Genomic DNA, 12,012 nt, shown 5'->3' with positions numbered 1-12,012 from the left:
TCTCCGACTCTACACCATGCCACCGACGACGACGTTGGGCTGCCGGCGAACAACCCGGCGCCATTAGCCATGGCGAGGACGACGACGTCGAGGCTGTCGGCGCGCAGCGCGGCGCCATCTCCACCACCTATGGGACGCAACAACGACGTCCAGGCCGGTTCGCCGACGTGCAGCGTGGAGCCATGAGGCGCGACGACAACAAGTACGTGCCACGGCTGCCGGCGTGCAACGCGACGTTATCTCCATGGTACCCGGGAGGCGCGACGACAAGTATGTGCCATGGCTGCCGGCGTGCAGCGCGGCGCCATCTCCATCACCCGCAAGGAACGACAACGACAACCATCATGCATGGCACCTGCGAGGCGCGACGATAGTAAGTACGTGCCACGGCTGCTAGCATGCAGCGCGGCGCCATCTCCATCACGTCGCCTGTGGGGCGCGACGACAACGTCCGTCCCGCGGCTACCGGCATTCAGCGCGGCGACGGCATCCGTGTAGGGGCTGCCGGCGTCTAGCCCGGTGTCATCTCCAACTCTGCAAGCGACGTCCAAGGAACGGCATCGCGTAGCCCAGCGACATCTTCACCGCCCATGAGACGCGGCGGTGACATCCTTGACGAGGCGGCCAGCATGCAGCGCGGCGCCATCTCCACCACCCGCGAGCGCGATGATGACGAGTCCGTGCCAAGGCTGCAGGCGTGCAGCGGCGCCATCTCCACCACCCGCGAGCGCGATGATGACGAGTCCGTGCCAAGGCTGCAGGCGTGCAGCGCGGCGCCATCTCCATCACCCGCGAGGAGCGCCGACGATGACGAGTCCGCACCGAGGCTGCCGGCGTGCAGCGTGGCACCATCTTCACCACACCACGAGACGTTGCGACGACGTCCTTGGCGAGGCTGCTGGCGTGCAGCTCGGCGACGACATCCGTGTAGGGGCTGCCGGCGTGTAGCTCGGTGTCATCTCCAACTCCACAAGCGACGTCAAAGGAAACGACATCATGGCGGCGGGGCTGCAGCCACGTAGCCCAGTGACATCTTCACCGCCCGCGAGACGCGGCGATGACGTCCCTGACGAGGCGGCCAGCGTGCAGCGCGGCGCCATCTCCACCACCCATGGGACGTGATAACGATGTCCGTTCCAAGGCCGCCGGCGTGCAGCGCGGCGCCATCTCCATGGCACCCGCGAGGCGCGACGATGACGACCTTGACGAGGCTGCCGGCATGCAGCGCGGCTCCATCAACACCACATCCGTGAAGCGCGGCGACGACGTCCGTGCCGAGGCTGCCAGCGTGCAGCGTGACGCCATCACCACCACACTTATGGGGCGCGATGACAACACCCGGGGTTGCCGGCGTGCAGCGCGACGCCATCTTCAACTCTACACCATGCCACCAACGACGACGTCAGGGCTGCCGGCGTATAGCCCGGCGCCATCCGCCATGACGAGGACGGCACCCGTGAGGAGGCTATCGGCGTGAAGCACGGCGCCCTCCCCACGACGCCCACGGGGCGCGACGACGACATCCACGCAAGGCATGCCGGCGCGCAGCGCGGCACCATTTACACCATTCGAGGCGAGGCTAGACGACACCTTTGAGACCACCTCTCCACGAGTCCGCGAGACGGCATCCTTGTCTACGTCGATGGTCATAAACTTGGCGTCGGGCCAAGACGAGGCACCGACCTCGGATATGTCGACTTGCGCGTGTGCGTTGGTTTTCACACCGACGCCAATCTCCAACGACAACTTACTCCCGCGAGGCATATACCCCTTGCGCACCCCGACGAGGCTGCTGGTCGTCGAGAAGTCCCAGCTGAGCAGACCCATGCTACTTCAACCCAACCTACACCAACGTCGTCAAGACCGACGAGGCGCGACGGTGAGGGCGGGCTTGGCCGGAGCAAAGGCCATGCTACATGCGGCGCGTGTACCGACGAGGACACGGGCTCTGCCGCCGCCCACACACACACCACCACCACATCATGCATGGAGAACGCGAAGCGAAGACGACGAAGACGGCCACATGGCTTAATCGGAGGTGTCTCGCGGCATAACCCGCGGGAGTAATTAACCGGGTGCCTTCCGAGACCCCGGGAACCAGGAGGTCGCAATCGCCATAGTCAGGCTGGCCGCGCAAGCAGGCCACGGAGCGCTTTGTATTCGGGAACTTGTAGTTTGTTTCTCCAAGAGAGATTAATGAAATGCATGCTTCCCTATCTTTTTCTTGTGTACTACGGTACACTGGCACGCCCGCACTTCTTTATTTTACCCCGGTGCATGAGATAAACACGCTACCATCCTCCCCCTCAACGTAGCGCATCTGTCTTTCACGGACGTTTTTCTCGTGTCAAACAAATTGGCACGCCCGGTGGGACCTGGTTCTCCTCCCATCTTCGCTTCGCTGTGGTCGTCAAAATCGTCTTCGCCAGTTCATCCAATCCACACAACATCCTGCATGAGAAGCCACCAACGTGGAGCTCCGTCGATCAAGAATCCTCTTCATGCTGGGGGACTCTCCTGCACCAACGCCTCGGAGCCTTGGGTGATCCACTTTGGAGCCTTGTTGCCGCCCATGGTCGTCATCACGCATGATGCCAAGACGTACATGCACTAGGCCTAGGAGCCAGCGCAGTTCCAAACTGCGCGATCCAAGAAGGCACAAAGGCAGGCATCCACCATGACACAGAAGGAGCGCCGCGAGCTAATGCTCGAGGCACGCGCCCTGTTGAAGGAGTCAACGATGGACGGCATCAAGGGCGACGCGGAGGTCTTCCAGCGCCTCCATGCCAAGACCATCAACAAGAGGGAGGGTGCGATGTCACTTTGCGCCCCTATGCCGACTTTGCGAACCGAAGTCGAGCTCCTCAAAGGCTTGGACGACGCTTCACAGGATTTGCGGAGGCTCGTGACGAACACACGTACGTCCGCTAGCCCGCATCCACTTCGCAACTATAGGAGGAAGTACCGCAAGGTACAACGACTCCACCAACAAATGAGCTCTCGCATTGCTCAGAACGCGGTGGTAGGCAAGGATTGGTCCTTCGGCGCTAAGGACCTCGCAGACAAGGTGCTCGCCTGTGACTTGCTCCCTGACAAAAGGGCGAGCGAGTCATCAAGAGTCAAGGAGGTGGTGGGACGAGCCATAATGAAGGAGTTTTGGAAACGGTGCTCCTACAAAGAGCCTGTTCTGCCAGACTATACGGCCTACACCAACTCCAAAGATGCTCGGGGAGGCATGTGTGCACCATGCTTCCACACTTCGATGATCAACGACCAGCCCATCCGCAATGACAATAGGTTCGCCGTTATTCGGAGCGAGGCGCCTAGACCATGCGGAGAGGTCCTGCGGCAGGAGTTCCATCGGCTACAGAAGCATATGGACCATATCCAAAGGCAGCTCCATGAGCAAGGAGCGCCAAGTTCTTCATCAGCGGAAGCTGGGGGGAGGAACAGGCGCCATACCCCTAGCCATCGTCCTCAATATGAACGCCAAACTTTAGGTCCTCGGCGACAAGCTTCACCCACCCGATACGTTCAATGGGGGCATCCTAACATGCCCCCACGTTGGAACCAGTCGTCACGTCACCAAGAGGACGGGAGGAACCCTCGTCCCACTCTACGTGGAGACCCCGGGATCCTCCACGAGCTCCACTTCTTCCTCGACCTTCATCACCTGCTAGGCGTGGGACCAACTTCAGGTGCAACCTTTGAGGGAAGCACCCACCTCATCCATGAGGCGAAACTGCACCACCGCATCCACCTACGGCCTTGGTGCCTCCAAGAACCCATGGGGCTCCCACGCGCCGAAGAAACCGCCGAGTTCTATACAAAGAACTTGAGGACTTGGTGCTTTTGGAGCCGCAGGAACCCCGAGCATAGAAGCTCTTCCTCGACTACGCAAGAATACTACAAGCCATCCTTCCCGGTGGGGATTGGGAGTTCTGCTCCAATCTTGCTGGGGGCAGGTTTTTCTACACCTGCCCTGATAGCCCCATTGCTTCTGAAGGCGAGGTTCCCACCATCGACGCCAATAACGTTGAGGTGTCCCGGGAAGTCTGAAGACGATAAATCGTCAGCAGTAATGCGCCATCAACCACCACGCTACGGGTGCGCAACGCTCCAAAGGAGGAATGTGTACCCATACAAGGTAGCGTGGTTAGAAGAAGAATCACGGAGATAGAAGAGGCCGCAAGGGGAACTCGAGAAATGCAGCCCCCATCCCTCTACGTATTTGTGGCTTCTCCATTGGAGAAGAGGCTTCATCAACAATGAAGGCCGAGCCCAAAGTGGCTCGCCTGCTGGAGAAGGCTGGGTTTACCCTTCGGCGAAACAACAGGATCCCTCCGCCCCCCGCAGTGTGCGAGGCGTGGTGGAGGCAATCCGAGGATCTCATCAAGAAGAGGCACAATGCTCGACCCAAGTTCGGGCTCGGTTACATCGACCTTGGCGGCTCCGACGATGAAGAAGAGGGGCCATCCTACGTCCCACGAGGTACGTGCCATGCTACGTCTATCTCTTCAGGAGACGACACCGAACCTTCACGTCGTGGTCTTCATCGACGAAACTACAACGACAGCGACCAAACCGAGGTGGGGGAGCTTGACTCGACATCAGCCCCGCAAGAGCTAGAAGACGGTGGGCAGCCCACAATCGATGTATCAGTGAACAAATTACAGTTGAGCAATTGATAGGATTGAAATAGCATTAAGACAGAACATCAAGTCTATTAATCATGTAGGCATGTTTTCCATATATAGTCATACGTGCTCGCAATGAGAAACTTGCATAACATCTTTTGTCCTACCAGCCGGTGGCAGCCGGGCCTCTAGGGAATCTACGGCAATTAAGGTACTCCTTTTAATAGAGCACCGGAGCAAAGCATTAACACTTGGTGAAAACATGTGATCCTCATACCTACGCCTTCCCTCCAGCTTATCCCGATTGCTCGTCAATCCGGGCCTCGGATTCCGGACATAGACATGTGCAAACAACTTGTAGATACAATCTAAGCAATAATTATAGAGCTCAAATCTAAGATCATGCCACTCGTGCACTAGTGACAAGCATTAAACACAACAAGATTGCAGCAACAATAACTTCACAAACTTATATAGATAGACTAATCATAATGTAACAATCCATCGGATCCCAACAAACACAACACCGATTACATCGGATGGATCTCAATCATGTAAGGCAGCTCATGAGATCATTGTATTGAAGTACATGGGAGAGAGAGTACCAACTAGCTACAGCTAGAACCCGTAGTCCATGGGGGAACTACTCACGGAGCATGATGGAGGCGGTGGCGTCGATGGAGATGACTTCCGGGGGCACTTCCCCGTCCCGGCGGCGTGCCGGAACAGAAATTCTATCCCCCGAAACGGAGTTTCACGATGGCGGCGGCGCCCCTGGAGTCTTTCTGGAGTTTCGTCAATTGGTGTAGGGTTTTTAGGTCGCGAGGGATTATATAGGCGAAGAGCCGGAGTCGGGGGAGCCAGGGGGCTCCCTCCCCACATCTGGGCGCGGCCAGGGGGCCACCCACGCCGCCTTATGGTGTGGGTCCCCTGGGCCTCCTCTCTGGCTCCCCTTCGGTGTTCTGGTCCGTCTCGGTGAAATAAGATGTTTGGCTTTTGTTTCGTCGAATTCCGAGAATATTGTCCGTCATGACCTTTCCGGAACCAAAAACGACGAGAAAAACGAGAACCGGCACTTCGGCATCTTGTTAATAGGTTAGTTCCGGAAAATGCATAAAATCATTATTAAGTGTGAGCAAAACATGTAGGTATTGTCATAAAACTAGTATGGAACATCAGAAATTATAGATACGTTGGAGACGTATCAGTAGCCCTCTTCCCTTTCACAATTTCTTCAGGTGTGAGCCGACCAATATTGTCGAGGTTTTGGATATAGCTACATATAAAACGCCTGGATCCTTCGATCGAGGGAAGCTTCTTATCATGTGTGACTTCATTGCGAGCATGTCATACCCTCCAAGCGATCATCGAAATGCAGCCACACATCTCAGGCGGCACTCCCAGCATCCAGGCCTCCAGCCAGTCATCCTGAATAGGAGCCACAATCTTCGGTATCGGCCATATTTCTCTCATTGCCTCCCACAGGCCAGCAGCATGTGGGCATTGGATCAAGGTATGATAAGAGTCTTCCACCAAACTTCCACATATACGGCACCCTCCATCGACTGGAAGATGTCTTCGTTTTTTATTTGCCTCCGTCGCTAGAGCGTTTGAAACCGCCTTCCATGCAAATATTCTAACCTTTTCTGGTATATTGCACTTCCAGATTTTCTTCCAGATGGGTTTATCTCCATGTGGAAATGTACTAGACGCTCTCACCACCAGATCTTGTTGAGCTATCCACCAACCGATACTGTATGCACTTCTTATTGAGAATATTCCATTCTTCTCCATCTGCCATGCTAAGAAATCATCTGGCCTGTGGCCAGAAACTTTAATACGCATGATCACTTCAACGTCTATATGTGGAAATGTTTTACGTACTAACGCCTCATCCCAATTTCCATGATCATCCGAGCACACTAGCCACTCGAATAAGATGTGACTTCCCCTTATTACCAATAACTTTAAGTTCATGCTCCCGTGTGATCCAATTGTCGCGCCAAATACGGATCGAGCGACCGTTTCCAACTCGCCATATAAGACCATGTTTAAGCAGCTCTAGTCAATAGGTAACAACAGTCCATGTAGGTGACGGATTACCAGAAAAAACTGTATCCACCAAGTTGCCCTGCGGGTAGTACTTAGCACGTAGCACACGAGCACAAAGGCTATCGAGTACGTGGCGTGCTATCAAAGCCTAGTTAAAAATCCTCATGTCCCTAAACCCCAGGCCACCATGGGGTTTGGATCGTATCAGCACATCCCAACCGACCCGATGGGTTTTCCTCTTCCCTCTCGCAGCACCCCACCAAAAATCTCGGATCGGTTTCGTCAAATCATCGAACACGGACATTGGCAGCTTAAAGACGCCCATAATGTATGTTGGCAAAGCTTGAGCCATCTGCTTTAATCATAATTTCCTTTCCTCCTTGTGATAAATCCCCCACATCAACAACCCTTAGAGATCTTGGATTGTAGATTATCAAACTTCCCTTTATTTATTCTTCCCACAGGTGAAGGTAACCCAAGATACTTCTCTTCAAAATTATCTCTCTGGACATTAAGAGTGCCTCTGATCTCCTCCTGTACTTTCCCCCTGGCATTGTGGGCTAAATAGTATTGAGCATTTTGAAGGGTTAATAAGTTGCCCCGTAGCCATTGCATAAGAATCAAATACATACTTAACCCTCTCCGCCTGGCCACCCTCTGCCTTGAAGAACAACAGTGTGTCATCTGCAAACAGGAGATGAGAAATTCCAGGTGCACGCCGACAAATCTTGATGGGGGAAATACCTCTTGTGCTAATTTCTGATTGCAATAGGGCAGAAAGACCATCAGCAACAAAGAGAAATAAAAATAGAGACAATGGATCACCTTGTCTTAGGCCTCTCGTGCTGGAAATCCATCTCGGTCCGGGAGCCTTAAGTGGCCCAATTTGAAAGATGGCATCGAAATTTCCAGCTGCGAAAATGGCCTACACAAGGTCTCATTTACTTCTTCCGAGATCACTTCCCGAAACAAGTTCACCACCGGCCTAGGCTGAATAGACAGGTCCCGAGTATGCACCGACCGAAAATAAGATGTTGTCATGCGTTCCATTTCATTTGGAGTATCCTGTACCACACCATCTTGGTCCTTGAGTGGAGCAATCCGATTTTTCGTGCTCGCCATACCGCCTTTCGATGAAAGAATTTGGTATTTCGATCTCCCTCCTCCAACCAAGATATTATGGACCGCTGCAACCATAGCATCTCTTCTCTATAGAGAAGTTCATTCATTGCATCCATCGTTTCACGTATAATCTCTCTAGGTGCACTATCATGTTGTAGTTTCTCCAACTTCCTCCATAAGCCATCCAATTCCCGGGTAGTATTACCAAATTTCCTTCCTCCCCAGGCATGTAACACATCCATAAACTTTTTCAGGGCCTCGTTGATTTCTCCAAGGTCAGATTTTGAGCCACTATCCTGCCACACATTGGCTACCACTTCTAGGAGAGCATGCTCTCTTTCCCACATAATTTCATACCTCTTGCATTTCCATATGGGCCCTTTGGTAGATTCCCGCGCAAGCTTGATTAGAAGGGCACAATGGTCCGCGCATGGAGTCACAATATGCACCACCGAGGCATCTGAGAAAATATCCCTCCAGCGATCATCAGCTAGCCTTCGATCAAGCCGCACTTTCACATTTGCATTCCCGCGGCGCCTGTTATCATATGTAAACGGAACGCCCTTAAACCCAAGATCCTTTAATTCACACTCCATAAGCGTGTCCCGGAACACTGCCATCTGGTTCTCTAGACGTCGACACACCGAGAGATGTTCATGTTGCCAAAGGGCTTCGTTGAAATCGCCTACCAGAAACCACGACAACATAGACGATGCTTTCAGATCGCACAGAGCAGACCACATACGAAAACGTTGGTCAGTCCTCGGCTCTCCATATACAAATGTAGCATTCCATATTGGGGCCGAAACCGATTCCCGCATATGCACATCAATGAAACATGCAGTGATCTCCTTAACCTCCACAATAACACTATCATGCCAGAAAAGGGCCAGACCCCCACTCATGCCATCGCTATTACAGCCAGCAAAACCGCTGAGTCCCAATCTCCTCTTTAACCTCTCCATAGGCTTTTTCTTAAAAGGACTTTGCTAGTTCACATCAATATTTTTTGTCAAAATTTTATAACATTTCCTAACACGTTTTAAACTCATTTAAAAAAAAACAAGAGCTTATGCTCCTAGATGTCAAAATGCTTGTCAAGATTTCTGCAACTAATGTCATTGGATGGAGGACATTTGTGTTGCCCGCGAAAACAAGCGATACAAAATGTACTAGCTTCTATGATAACCCTTTGTCGTCCTCTCGGCTCACTCTCATATACATGTGCAATTGTGGTTAATTCACAAGTATCGGGCGTGTTTAAGGAACAAGGAGGGAAAGAGAGAAGGACGAATGACGAAGAAGAGTAAGGAGATGGTTTAAACAAGGCGCATCTGGTAGGTTGTATGTAACATCCTAAGATTAGATACTACAAATATAAATAACACATATGTGTGCATTGCATTCATGCATAGAAAATCTGAGAATTTTTTGCACATTTGATTAAAACTTATCAAAGTAATTAAAGTTTCAGTTGAGTTCATGAAACTGAAGTAGATCATCAAGTTGAGTGCGATAAACTTCAACATAAACTTTGTTAAAACTTGTTTTGGGTAAAGGTGATTTGATCAATTGGTTAGATCAAGTTGGAAAAGAACTATACCAACAACACATTATTTAAGGATCAAATACCAGATCTTCCATATATCATATCATGGTATTCCTTACCACAACACATGGATAAAGAGTTACACTACAAGGAAAAGCCTTATTGCCGGCGCACCAAAAACGGCTATTGCCGGCGCACCAGAGCCCGCCGGTGGGAACAGGCCGGTGATAATGAGCAGTAACATGAATTATCCCCGGCGAACCAGGCCGAGTGCACCGGCGGTATGATTTTTCAATTTTTTTAAAAAAAGGCCGATCTAGATCTAGATCTCGATCTAGATCTAGCTCGGGTTCGTCCTCGAAAACCATGAATGTGGGCCTGTCGTTGTTGCGCCGAGGTAGGAGTAGGAGGAGGTGTAGGAGGCCGGAGGTGGTGGTGGAGGAGGAGGTGACCGGAGGTGGAGTATGAGGAGGAGGAGGAGGATATCACCGGAGGAGGATGTCACCGGAGTAGGAGGAGGGAGGTGGAGGAGGAGGAGGCCCGATGTGTAGTATGAGGAGGAGGAGGAGGAGGAGGAATATGTCACCGGAGGGAGGATGTCACCGGAGTAGGAGGAGGAGGAGGAGGCCCGAGGGCCGAGGTTGAGGTCGCCGGAGGAGGCCGAGGTTGAGGTCGCGGAGGAGGTCGTCGTCGAGGAGGAGGAGCCCGTCGGGGAGGAGAAAGGAGGAAGGAGAAGAGGAGGAGGAGGAGGAGAGGAGGAGGAGAAGTGGAAGAGGAGGAGGAGGAGGCTAGTATGCGCCTATATAGTAGAGGTTACTGTCGGCGCACCTAGTATGGTGGTGCGCCGGGGTATTTTTATTTTTTAATCAAAATCTAAACCTCAAAAAACTCTATTTTCCTTTTCGAATTTTGGGAATCTAAAAAATCGCTAAACGACCATAGGTGGTTGAATTCGGATAGGAAATTTCGCGTACATAGATTTTGATGTAAAAAAGTTTTTCATCGGAGTTCGTATGAAAAAAAATCTCGTTTTACCGAAAGATGACACCATTTTTCATAATATATTGAAATTCATATTTTAAATTTTCATTAAAACTAGATTACATAATACATGGGCAGTTCAAAGGATTTTATTTTTTTAATTTTCTATCATTTTCTTTTATTTTTTCGAAAACTGAAAAGGCGATTCCCGGGGGTGGGGGGTGGAGAGAAAAATCTAGGCACCTTACCCCGGCGCACCTCTATGGTGGTGCGCTGGTGGTAAATTGTGTACCATCGCGCACCACCATAGAGGTGCGCCGGGGGTAAGGTGCCCAGATTTTTTGTTTCCGGCCAGAATTCTTCGAATTTTATTCCCGGTGCACTAAATTTGCTTGTGCGCCGGCAATATAGGTTCTTCGCCGGCGCGGCCTAACATGGCTCGCCGGCGGTATTTTGCCACCGGCGCATGGATTTGCTGGTGCGCCGGTAGTGCTATTTTCATCTATAGGCCTTTTCCTAGTAGTGTTAAGTGCAAAACCAATAAAAAGAAACCTAATAACAAAATGTGGTTATCATTCACATGTCTTTATACAATATTTATTCTCACCATGATCATGTATTTCTTAAACCCATTTCTTGATCTCATAACAAGAAAGTCAACAAAAAGGTCTTGTAATAAAGTCTTGATCTATTCCATACAAATCCATTCACTCCACAAACTAGAAAGGGAGAATTGTCATCCCTTGATTTAGAGATTTAGGATATAGTCCAGTTCACATACAAGTTAGGGAGGTTAACCCAATCTTTGTAAATTAAATAAATATCTCGACTTTAAGTGTTACACATGTCACAAGGAGATAGAACCATTCCTATGGAAGAGTTCCTATGAGTAGTCTTTTGGAATCAAGAAGAGATAATAAATCACTTAGCTAAATGGGTGTTCCAGACTTCCAGGAGAATAGAGAAGTACAAGAGTATTCTTGTATAACTATGGACCTTTATTAGAGAACTGGAACCCAAACCATATGATCATAATACTTCAAATGGAAGAGTTGCATTGGGTAATCAATTGGATCACAGAGATATGGTGAGTACATGACATACCTTAGAATTAGTTAAGCTTATACAATTAAGCACAAGCTTAAGTGTATATCCTAGTCATTTGAGCAATTATCCAAGCTTAGAAGAGAGATCCACACATCTTTAGTCATTTCTTTATATAGCTAGAGCCATGATCATCATAATTAAATTATGATCCAATGATGCTACACCATAGAAGTAGGGCTCCATGTATTGGAGATATATCCCATATGGATATACATTGAGAGGTGATATTCATAATCATGATGATACATGTAATCAAGGAGAAGATCATAAACCAATGGATGAAGGTTGGACATTCTAGGATTATGAAGAAGGAATATGGATCATGAGTAGTGTCATTCATTTTGGAGTTAGTAATGAACACCCGAGAGATCCAGATAATCATCTTTTAAGATTGATAAGTGAGAAAGATAAGTAGATTATGTCGGGAGTGGAGTTGAGCACTCTGCTGAAATTGGATTTATTAAAAGTGTCTTAGAGATGAAATTTATATTTATTTGAATAATATGAAGAGCTTTAGTGTCAAGCTCATAAAGACAATCAAGGAATTTAAGAAAATGAGGTAAT

Source organism: Lolium rigidum, chromosome 5 (assembly GCF_022539505.1).
Source record: "Lolium rigidum isolate FL_2022 chromosome 5, APGP_CSIRO_Lrig_0.1, whole genome shotgun sequence".
Taxonomy (NCBI): Eukaryota; Viridiplantae; Streptophyta; class Magnoliopsida; order Poales; family Poaceae; genus Lolium; species Lolium rigidum.
This window is presented reverse-complemented; position numbering follows the sequence as displayed.